Genomic DNA, 12,396 nt, shown 5'->3' on the forward strand with positions numbered 1-12,396 from the left:
AATTGGATTCCAAACTTCTCTCTTATGGTCAATCTTGTGTATGTTTTACTAAAGAACAACAAACTTGACCCAATTTTATGGGAAGAACTGGATGATATAGCCTTTAGGGCCGTAAAGGAGAGTTTGATGAACCCAACTGCCCTTGGACATCCCAATTATCAGATTCTATTTTTCCTTTTTGTATATGAAAAGGAGGGAATGCCCTTGGGGTACTCGCCCAAAAACACAGGGACCACCATCGCTACAGCCAGCAACTGGACTCTGTGGCACGGAGATACCCCTCTTGCCTTAGAACCATTACTGCCACTCCCCTTTTGGTTAAGGCCATGGAGAAAATCACTGTGGGATCCCCTTTAACCATTTTTGTACCTCATGCAGTAGAAGCGCTCCTGAATTCTCATCACACTCAACATTTTTCAGTCAGCTGCCTCACCTCCTATGAAATCCCTTTGTTAACTGCTCCTCACATAACTCTTTTATGTCATAATAACCTTAACCCTATCACTCTTCTCCCCCCCATTACCAACAAAATCCTTCACAAGTGCTTAACGCTTATGGATCACCTCCTGACCCCTCATGATGATCTGCATGAAACTCCTTTGGTTAACGGCACCTTCTATGGTTCACTGATGGTTCTTATATAAAAAATGACAACGGAAAATATTGTGCTAGCTACGCTATTGCAACTCTTTCTGATATCATTGAGGCAGCACCTTTACCTATGGCTACTTCAGCCCAACAGGCTGAATTATACGTTCTTATACCAGTTTGTACTTTAGCCAAGGGCAAAACTGCCAACATTTATACCGATAGTAGAGATGCTTTCAGAGTTGCTCATGATTTTGGAATGTTGTCGAATCAACGTGGCTTCCTTACTTTCAGGGGAAATAAAATTTAAAATGGCCCCTATGTTCAGGAATTACTGGATGCTATACTTCACCTGCTGCTTTAGCTTTTATTAAGATTCTGGGGCATTGTAAACTTGACTCTCTGGAAGCTAAGGGAAATCACTTTGCTGATACTTCTGCAAGGAATGCTACCCTTAAAGGAACCAACAGCAGCCACGCTTCTGTCACAGTTCAAAGCGGTGTTTCCCCAAATGATAACTTAGAAAAACTGACTACAGAAGCCCAACAATTGGTCTCAGAGAAGGAAAAACACGAGTGGAAATTCAACAATTGTTGGTTTGATAAAAAGCGAAAGGATCTAGTTTGGACCAAATAACAACCCAGTTCTACCGGAGACTCCAAAATTCCCACTCACTCCTAACCACTGTATGTGCAATTAACCATTGGTCTACTGACAAAATGATAGCATTTATGAATCAATATTGGTGGGGAAATATTAACAAGTCCGCAAAAAGTGCCTACCTCACTTGTTCCACTTGTCCAAAATACAACCCAGGGAAGCCTGTTTATACTGCTCCTGGACATTTTAAGCTGCCTAATGGACCATTCAAAGTTGGGCAAATGGATTTCATACAATTTCACCATCTCATGAATGTAAATATGTTTTATTCATGGTCTCTATGTTTTCTCACTGGACTGGAGCCTTTCCTTGCAGATAGGCTACTGCCTTTTCTGTGGCTCACATCCATTTAGAAAAGATTATCCCTACCTGGGGAACTTCCCTCAAACTTCATAGTGATCAAAGAACCCATTTTACCGCTCAGGTACTTCGACAAGTCTGCACTGTTTGGCTGGTTTTACAATTTCACTGCACTTACTAACCTCAATCCTCTGGTTCAGTTGAACCCATTAACAGCATTATTAAAACTTACTTTGCAAAATTTGTAGAGACTCTCCAAATACCTTGGCCAAAAGCATTGCCATTGGTCCTCTAAATCTCAGATCCACCCCCTTTTGGAACTCGTAAACTCTCACCCTTTGAGACAGTCACAGGATGCCCAAGAGACTTGGTTCCTGCTTCTTTTGACCCACAGCTGATTAAAGGAGACATACTCCAATACTGCAAGGGCCTAATTGCTTTTATTAAAAGCAATCATGGTTTGGTAAAGCAATCTCTTCACAGTGCGTTCCAGGGAGACAAAGATTTTAAACATCACACTTTGCAACCTGGAGATTTTGTCTATTGGAAAAGACACCTCCAGAAGGACTCTCTGCAACTTTGCTGGTAAGGCCCCTATCAGGTACTGTTAACTAACCCTTGTGCCACCAAACTCCAGGAAATAGACTCTTGGATTCACGTGACACACCTAAAGAAAGCACCAAACCCTGACTGGACCTGCACATCATCTGGTGACCTGAAACTAAAGATTTCCTGGAATTGAAGCAGATGACATCTGATGGGACAGTTTTCCCAAGACGTCCAGACCAGGCCTGTTGGAAGTTTGCATGCCAAACCTTTGATGATGACATAAACTTCAGATAATCTCCAACGCCTATGATCTTGATAATATATGGACTTTAGAAAAGAAAAACACCTGAGAGTTCTCCCTTCTACCCCTCCTTGTTACTCGAACGTGACCTCAATAGGTTTCCAATCTGTGCACTTTCCCTCCAACCTGGGACACGACACCCAGGAAAAGTCCTTCCTGGCTTTGAGGGACAAAATGCCAATAAAACCAGAAAAACCTGACTCTTAATCAGTGATGCTTTTCGAGAAAAATCTCAATCAAAAGGGTAAAAGGTGAAAATTAACAGACACCTCATTTAAAATGAAGTCAGAAGGCCAGAAGGGGGAGTTCTCATGCACTACAATGCTGGCAGAGCCCAACAAGAAGACGACCTCCTCTTCCTGCCCAGCAACAGCTCAGCCAGTGAAAAGTCAGTATGCTTGGACCTCCCAGTCCTCTCCCATACACTCTCTGTTTACAATAACCCTCCCTGTCATCTGCTCTTATCCTCTATAAAGGAGTTTCCCCTCCCTCTGTTGCTCAGGACTTGCACATGACTCACCATGGTTGCAGACCCCAAATCGCAATTCTTTGTTGATCCCGCTTAAACCCCATTTTTGCTGAGAAATAACTGGCTGTCTGTTTAAGGTCAACATATATAGTTTACCACAAGTTTTAAGAAGTTGAAGAGGGAAGCAGAAGAAGAGGTAGCATCAAAGTGATGCAATGTGAAAAAGACTCTGCTGGATGTCTCTGGCTTCGAAGATGGAAGAAGGGGCCATGAGCTGGAGAATGGGGACAGTTAATAGAAGCTGGAAAGGGCAAGGAAATATTCTCTCCTACACCCTCCAGAAAGGAACACTGCCCTGCTGATGCCTTGATTTTAGCCCAGTGAGACCCATCTTGGACTGACCTTCAGACCTGGAAGAGAATAAATTCGTATAAAATAATAAATGCCAACACAGAAACAAATGTTTTGTTTTGTTTAAACTAGCTGACCTGGTACTACTGCTTTATCTACATAGCAGATATTCTGTGACACTTCCCTCAAAGAAACATTCCCCATCCCTGCACCACCCCAAACCTGAGAAGAGCTAACCTGTCCTTTCTCAGTCTTCTAGGAATCTTCTCACTCCGAGGGACAAGGCCACCAGCGATAGCTCCCAGGTAGAGGTGCCCAATGTAGCAAATAAAAATACAGCACCCAAAACAAACAACAACAACAACAAAAGACCCACACCCAGTTAAATGCGAATTGACCATGCAATATTTGCGACACACTATACAAAAAAAATACTGGCTGTTTACTGAAATTGACATTTAACGGGACATCCGGTATTTTACCTGGCAAGCTTACTCCCCGGGCCACATTCACTGAGACCACACATAGGGTTTTTTGGTCGTTTTGCATTTTTTAAAAAGATTAAACGGAAAGATTTGTGATTTTTAAAAGCCTCATTTAAGATACTCTTAGAAAATGTGTCCTCGCCCGCTCCTGGCCTAGCGCAGCCGCCCCGCACGCGGGTCGTCGCGGGAAGACTCGCGCAGGCGCAGAGCGGTCCTCTGGCTAGACAGTCACCGTCTGGAACAAGCGCGGGAAGGCCCTGCGCAGGCGCAGAGAGGCCGCCGGCGCTGTGGCGGCGTGGTCTCCGGCTGTGGCCCGAGGCGCGGAGGGCGAGCACCTGTCGCCTCGGCGGCGGAGCTGCCGGCGCTCTGGCTCCCCCGCCCTCCCGGCGCCGTCTATTTATATCGCGCAACCGGCACAGGCCCATATTTGGCAGTGTGCTCAGTCGGGCCCGTCGGCCGCCCCTCCCGGCTCGCCTGGCCCCGTGCCCTCCGCCCCGGGAGCGTCCAGGAGGCCCCCGGCAGGTCGCGGCGCCATTGCGGGCGGCCCCAGCGGAGCGAGTGCCTCAGGCCGGGGGCATCTCCGTGAGTAACAGAGGAAACGTGGGCCCCGTCGAAAGCTTGTCTTAGTTCCAGGGCCAGGTAATGGCGCAAGGCCGCGGGCGGGCCTGGGGCAGCGTCCGGGCCCTGTTCCCTTGCCGGTTCCTCTGCGCTTCCCTCAGGTCGCCGTGCGGCGGGCTCGGGCCGTCCGGGCTCCGCCCAGCCGTCGCCCCCTCAGACCGTCTCTGCCCAGCCGGGATCTCTTGCCTCCTGGCGGGCGCGGTCTTCGGTTTCGCAGCATTCGCAGTGTTCCGTTCTCTGAATTATCCCGCTAGGTTATCGTTCCCGCCCTCCCCAGACTGGAAGCTTCGGAAAGGTAGGGGCACTTCTGTCCTTCTGTTCCTGGGTGTCTTCCTGCAACCTTGAGTAGTGCCTGGCACTTTGAAAAGCTTCAGTAAGCATCGAATGTGTCCCGGGGCAACTCGCTTAACTTTAAAGGAAGAAATATAATCGCTCTGCAATTCCCCCCACGTGATTCTTAAGAGGAACTAATGAGCTGTAATGCATATTAAAGCACTTTGAATAACGCATGGTGAGAATGCAAAACTTTGTGAATTCCTCAAAGGAGAGAGAAAAGGAAACTTATTTAGCTTTATCATCCCTACGCCTGGCCGTTACTAAACGCCCAGTGTGTGGCATGAATTACTATTAAACGGATCAGGTATTTTTCCATACTAGTGGGGGACTCACTGCATTTAGGGTGGTGCAGGTGCTCTGAGCCATTTTCTACCAGTGTTTGCGGAAGATGGGGATGCCGAAACAAAATAGGATATAAGGATGTAATGGTAAAAACCAGGGGTCACAAACTTAAATGGCTATAGGTGATACCTGAAGGGGCAGGGGTGAAAAAAGCAGTAGCATCAGAAGGGTTATAAATGATGACTGACACTCAGGTCTCTAGAGGGGATACTGGGAGCTGGGGAATGGGAGAGTAGATGTGCCATCTGAGAGGGGGCAACTGGCTCCTCAGGTCCTGCACACGTTGTCGCCATGGGAATTAAGGGCCCACTGCTGCTATATCTCCCATTTTTTTCAATAGGTGCTGAAATGGTTCAGCTTTACATGTTGACAACTAATTAAAAAAAAGTGTGAGCAGCCAGTTTGTGAGCATAAGTGAAGCCAGTACCATGGCTTCAGTTGTTCTCTAAGAATGGGGGCCAAGTTTCTGAGAGCACGTGGTGACTGCGAATTAATTTTGAGGGTAGCAATCAGAAGTAGGTGTCACAATGCATTAAGCTATAGGCAAGGAAATCAACTTAATGATTCTGGGTGCTTTATCTGACTTGGACAAAGGGATAGCAACTTGCAGCATCAAGCAAGATTTTTTATGTAGAAAAAAAAATCTTCAAGATAGTGGATTATTAACATATATATAACCTAAAAGAAAAAAAAAGGTTTTCATGAACTTCTAATTTAGAACTAAGCAAATCATTCATTTAATTGCACAAACCGTATTGAGTAACTCGTATGTGCCAGGCGTCATCACAGACAGATTTTAAGAATACAGAAATGATTAAGTCATGAGTCCCCTGCTCTCGATGTGCTCATCACAGAAAGGGGAGGCAGGCATATGCATAAGTAAATTGCAGTAACAGCAGTACAACAACCACTGTGTTCAAGATACAAGAGAAGGGCAGGGAAGGCTCACTGAGAAAGTGATGTTTGAGCTGAATTTTGAAGAGCCAGTTACATTTTTTCAGGGGGAAGAGGAAGAAGGATATTCCAGACATAGAGAACAACATGTGTAAAGGCCTGTATGCATTAGAATTGTTAGTGGTTCAGTACTATTAAAGATTAAAAAATATGAGGAAGGAAAGTCAGGAGACGAGGCAGGAAAGGTTGGGAGGTGCATGATGTGAAGGGCCTCATAGTGCCTGATGAGGGCTAGTGTTGGTGAAAATAGGCTCAGGATAATTTTTTTAATGTGGGGTGGTGATTCTAAACATGATACATTGGAATTGGAACGTCATTTTCTGATATCATAATGTTGACATTCCTTGGCTTGCCGACCAGAGTCTGTTGAATGGAGTTTTAACAGACTGGAATTCAGGACCCTGTCCAAGTCATTTCTCAGGTCTTCACTTTTTTCATCAGTAAAGTTCAAGGCTTTATGTTGATCAACTCTTATCATATAATATTATAACCTACTTGCCATATTGAACATTTCTATGGGGAAAAAATACATACCAATTCAGGAATCTAGTAACCTCTTTTCCCATCACAAAGCAGGAGTAGGAAGGAAGTGTTTCTGCCCTTCCCCCTCATAGAGGCTGATGCCAGGAAATTAAGGAGGGAAGGCTTCAGCCACAAGTTTTCAAAGCAGTTGTCATTCAGACTTGTTGTAAGCCTTTGTATTTTCCAATCGCTCATAAATTGTGCTGCCTACACCTTGACAGTTAAAAAGAAAATTCATAATGTGTCTATGTATCCTCTCTCTCTCTATATATATAATATGCACAGACATGGTGTGCAATGTGGCTTAGATTTTCAAAAGCTGTAAGTTACTCTAATAATACAATTTTTTATTTTAAACTTAGTTTTATGCAATATTTAAGACATGCGAAACGCATAAAGAATAACAAATTATGTGTTGGGTACCTGCCGTACAGCCGGTGAAGTTAGACATTAGTTATGCAGTTGAAACTCCTTGTCACCCTTCCCCAGTTGGATCCACCTCCTTCCACACCTCCTGAAGACAACCACTTTTCTGAATTTGGTGTTGATATTTACATTTCATTTCCTTATATACCACTATAGTGGTATGTATCCTTAAAGAATATATAATTTTTTAAACTTTTTATTTTGATATAATTTCAAACACAGAAAAGTTCTAAGAATAGTACAAAAAACTCCCATATACTTTTTACCAGATTCATCAGTTGTTTATATTTGTCAGAATATATCATCTACATTTGCTGTAGTGGAATATGTAATATCATTTTGCGTATTTTAAAATGATATCAATGGTATGCAGCATCTATTCTTCCACAGTCTTTTTCATACATTGTTATGTTTGTCAGATTCATCCATGTTGATACATGTAATTCTAGTTCATTTTTTTATGCTGTACAATATTCTCTTGAATGAATATACTACGGTCTGTCTGTTCTCCTGTTAATGGGTATTTAGGTTTTTTCCAATTTTTGCTATTTCAAACAGTGCTGCTATGAATTCAAACGAATTTTAACTTCAAAACATGGAGACTTTTCATAGAAAAGAAGGCATGGTCATGTATCAGTCATTACTTAGAAAAAGTAGCAACTTTGGGCTCTGGCCCAGTGGCGTAGTGGTTAAGGTTGCATGCTCCGCTTTGGCGGCCTGGGGTTCATGGGTTCGTGGGTTTGGATCCCAGGTGTGAACCTACACACTGCTCATCAAGCCATGCTGTGGTGGCATCCCATGTACAAAATAGAGGAAGATTGGCACAGATGTTAGCTCAGGGACAATCTTCCTCATCAAAAAAAAAAAAAGTAGCAACTTTAAAGATAATATAAAGATTATAAAATTAAATATTGTAAAAGCAAAACCGACAGTTTAAGTAAATTAACATTCTTATGCCACATTAAAATCTATAGCAGTCCATTTCTCAAAACTAAGTGTAATGGATAGGAGTATAATTGCATTTTTGATTTGCAAAGTAATGAGGCTTTATTCTTGTGATTTATATTTATCTTTGCTACTCATTTTTTCTCCATTATTACGGGGACTATTAATATGAATGCACCAGTTCAGTCTTCTATAAATTGGAGCAGAGAATAACTTCCCATTGCTATGGTTGAGGACATTTATACAGCTTTGTTTTGCTGATAAAAGGAGAATGCCCCCTATGCCCTCATTACAAGAAAAAGTTGCTGTCAGCTCTCTTTATTTATGAACTGTGTCTCTACCCACAAGCAGTTTGTCTATGTCCCCAAACATTGTTATTATTTGAAAATTATTTGTACAGGTGTATCCTGCTTCACCTTTACCAAGCACATTACATATTGTATATGCATGGCCTTATTTAATTCTCCCAACTATTCTTATATAATTCTCAAAACTAATCCCAGGTGAGAAAACTGAAAGAGGCTAAGAAACTTGCTCATGTTACTAGATGGTACAGCAAGGATTCAAACCCAGGCCTCAGTAACTCAAGCCAAAGACCACATTTCTAGCCTCTGAGCTACACTATGCTACATTACTGTAAACTAACAATAATTTCCATTTGTTGAGCACTTGGATGCCAAGGACTAATCTGACTACTTTAATTATATACATTATCCCCATTCTCCAGATAAAGAAACCAAGGTTTAGAAAGGTTAAATAATCTCAAGATTACAGCAAGAGGCTAAACTGAAATTCAAAGCCAGGGCTATCTCACTTTAAAGCCCTGTCTGCAATGCCAATTTCTTCTCTACACCTTACACGTACAAGAAACAATGCCGAGAATGTTTTTTGAAGTGTGGTGCTAATTTAACTGCCCAGGTTATTTTCAGAATTTCCATCAGTCAGTTCATTTGGTCTGATTTTATAACAATCAGAGTAGTTTTGAGGAGTTGTAGGAAAGGCCGTTGGAAGGAAGGGATATTTAAAAAATCTCTGTGCCCATTTAAAAAATTCGTCAATGTTTCTTCACAATGTTTGAAACAGTTATTTCTGTTTTAAAAGTATTTTTTTGTTGTTGAAGTCAATGTTTGGGGCAGAGAAGCTGCATCCAAATAAAGTATTTATTCAAAAAACTGATTTATATTTGTGACCCCTGGAGACAACCAGATGATCTTTTTAAATAGGAATCTGACCATTTCCCTTTCCCAAAATTCTTCAGCTGGATTTAAGCAGAGAAGTGGAGCAGGCACCCACATAGGATATTGTCCTACTCATAATCTAGAAAGTGGATTTATTTATAACAGTAGAGCAGGAGTCAGTGACTTGTTGCCTCTTTTTGTATACCCTATGAGGTAAGAATGAATTTTATAATTTTGAATGGCTTTTAAAAGTCCAAAGAAGAATAATATTTCATGACGTGAAAATATATGAAATTCAAGTTTCAGTATCCATAAAACATTTTTTTGTTTTGTTTTGTTTTTGGTGAGGAAGATTAGCCCTAGGCTAACATCTGTTGCCAATCCTCTTTTTGCTGAGGAAGATTGGCCCTGGGCTAACATGCATGCCCATCTTCCTCTACTTTACACGTGGGAGGCCTGCCACAGCATGGCTTGATAAGCGGTGCGTAGGTCCCCACCCAGGATCCAAACCTGTGAACCCCAGGCCTCCGAAGCAGAGTGCACGAACTTAACAACTATGCCACTGGGCTGGCCCCCTCCATAAACGTTTTATTGGCACACAGTCACGCTCATTTATGGCTGCTTTTGTGCTACAATGACAGAGTTGAGTTGTTACAGAAGAGACCATATGACCTACAAGCCTACAGTATGTGTTCTCTGGCCCTAGTTTGCTGACCCTTGCACAAGAGGGAGAGGTTAAGAGTGCAGACTTTGGAGTCAGACAGAACTGGGTTCAACATTCAGTTCCTGCACCTATAAAATGTTGTGGCCATTAAATGAGTAGAAGTAAACTCAGAAGAGTGACTTAGTGATCGTTGCCTTCTATCAAGGAGAAATGAGGATAAGTAGAGGTTTCTATGGTTCTTTTCCCTGATAGTGTAATAATAGAAAATATAAGAGTATAACAAAAGTAAAATTTTATATAACATATAATTATGGTTACCATAGGTAATCTTTTCTCAATATTTTTGCATATGCCACTTATACTAGTAAGGACTCTTCAGTGCAAAGAACAGCAATCCCAGTTCAAACTAGCTTAAATAATAAAGGGATGGTTCATTTCTCAAAACTGAAAAATATAGATATAAGGCATGTTTCAAACTCCATTGCTGTGGATTTTCTGCCTTCTTCCCTGTATTGGCTTTGTCCTCATGCTAGCTTATGGGGACATGGCTGCCACAGTTCCAGACCTCCCATCTATGGACACCCCAACCACTGAACCAGGGACCTGAGCTTCGCTCTGATTAGGCTAGTTTCAGGTCTCACACCCATCCCTGAACCAGTCACAGTGGTGAGGGGGATGGGAGTCAACCCCACCCCAATGGTACTAAGAGAAGGCAGTTGGATACTAGGGGAAATGCAACATTGTCCACTATAGCGTTGTTTATAAGATACTACCTATAACGTGATTATAAAGAAAACAAGCACATAATGTACTAGTTATTCCATTTTTAATCTCTCTTTGAAACTAACGCCACTTGTGTTTTTATTAAAATAGCCCTATGTGAAAAAGCTCAACAAGGGTAGTTTGGTTTCTGCCTTAAAGGTATGAAATCCTAAGGTTGTGGTCATAACATTTGGGTCCCCAGCATCTCATTTCTGTCCTGGCAACATCATGATCAACACTTTAGGAACTAATGAGTCTGAACTACCTGCAGAGTGTTAGATCTAGTTATCCTGTCTGGAAGCTGCACTTGGCCTTTTAGCACTGTGAGTATTGGTATCCTCTGAGGGATTCTTGTATATCAGTACAAATTGAATAGTAGGAATTTTTTAATATTTATTTCCTTATAAGAAGGCTTTTATGCTTTTCAGTTCAAAGTAACAGCTGTCATTTATAAGTTGATTGATATGTTTATGTATAAAGAAGCCTACATAATATGATTTGGTCTGACCATAATGTATTGTAGGAGAGTTCAGAATATATAATGACCTCTTAATTGCCCATAATTGGATTCTCTTTGTAAAAATCTAAAACTAGTAAAAGCAAAAAGAAAAGGTTTACTTTTAACCTGCAAGCCCTCTCAAAGCCTTAAGCTTTTATTAAAATAAAACTGAGGGGCTGGCCCGGTGGCATAGTGGTTAAGTTTGTGCACTCCACTTCAGCAGCCCAGGGTTCGCAGGTTCGGATCCGGGGCGCGGACCTACACACTGCTTATCAAGCCATGCTGTGGCAGGCATCCCGCATATAAAGTAGAGGAAGATGAGCATGGATGTTAGCCCAGGGCCAGTCTTCCTCAGCAAAAAGAGGAGGATTGACAACAGATTTTAGTTCAGGGCTAATCTTCCTCACCGGAAAAAAACAAAACAAAAACCCTGAACCGTTAATGCCAGGAAATCTGGTAGGGAGGGTTTTATTCCCATTTCAAGTATTCAGATTCTAAGATTGACTAGTTATTATAATTCCACACTCTTCTGTGCAGTGATTTTTATAGTTGCCATTATATAATTAAACATTCCTATCATGCTGAACACTTATTTCCTGAAATGAACTTTAATTCAATACTGAAAAAAGTGCCATGTTTCATTGAGAACATGAGATTTCTAATCCTTTACAGGATTACAGAAATTTAGAAAATGTATAACCTTTACAGCTGACAAATTTTGCTTTCACCTTGTTGAAATTATCACCTCCCCTCCTTTCTTAACTCCTGGTCCTGACTTTTCTACCATCAACATTTATTATTATTGTATGCAACTTATAGCCAAGTAAGAACTAGAAAGGGTGACAGAAACTTGAGATCTGCTTCTCACATTAAGGTTTCTGACTCTAGGACTGTCCTCCTTTAAATCAAAACAGCTAATTAACTTCCTTGAAACATCTTGTGTTCATTCCCCTGGGGAAGGGGAAGATGTGACAACTAGCTTAAAAAGACTTCTAATTAGACTATTGCTTTTTAAGGCAAGAAGTGATTCAGTCTCTGCCACTATGAAATAGGGAACAAAGAGAAGCTGAGCAAGGAGGAAGGATAGAGAAATGGGATGGCTTTTGTGCATTTTTTAAGTTTACAATGCTTTAGTTGTAAGTTTCAAGTACTGTGAATTCTCAGATCAGCAGACATTTGGTTGGGCTTTCCAAAGCACTGTTTGAATTATTTGCCCCATAGCAAAGTTTGAGCAGAATTTTAATAGACTTTTTTTCTTCATGCATCCTACATGCACCCGTCGTGATTTTGTGGATTGGCCTAACATTTGGGTGCATTTTTTGGAGAGGTGCACATAACCTTTTTGGTGATGTTGCATCTCTTCAGAAAGAATGGTGCCTAATGATCCTGTACCCTCTGCCTGTGGGTCAGCTGTATTTGGTAACTGGAAATGGAATTGCAAAATGTG

At 41.8% G+C, this 12,396-nt stretch overlaps 1 protein-coding gene across 1 annotated transcript in view; it reads left to right on the plus strand.

The window, feature by feature from the left end:
• Positions 1-4,053: 4,053 nt before the first annotated feature.
• The window catches only part of KBTBD12 (kelch repeat and BTB domain containing 12), a 99,354-nt gene continuing 91,011 nt past the window's right edge, over positions 4,054-12,396 (plus strand). Inside the window, exon 1 of the mRNA XM_004442439.3 lies at positions 4,054-4,342. The gene's annotated coding sequence lies outside the window, so the exon portion shown is untranslated. The remainder of the gene's footprint in view (positions 4,343-12,396) is intronic.

The sequence above is a fragment of the Ceratotherium simum genome, chromosome 5 (assembly GCF_057802395.1).
Source record: "Ceratotherium simum simum isolate JZ-2026a chromosome 5, ASM5780239v1, whole genome shotgun sequence".
NCBI lineage: Eukaryota > Metazoa > Chordata > Mammalia > Perissodactyla > Rhinocerotidae > Ceratotherium > Ceratotherium simum.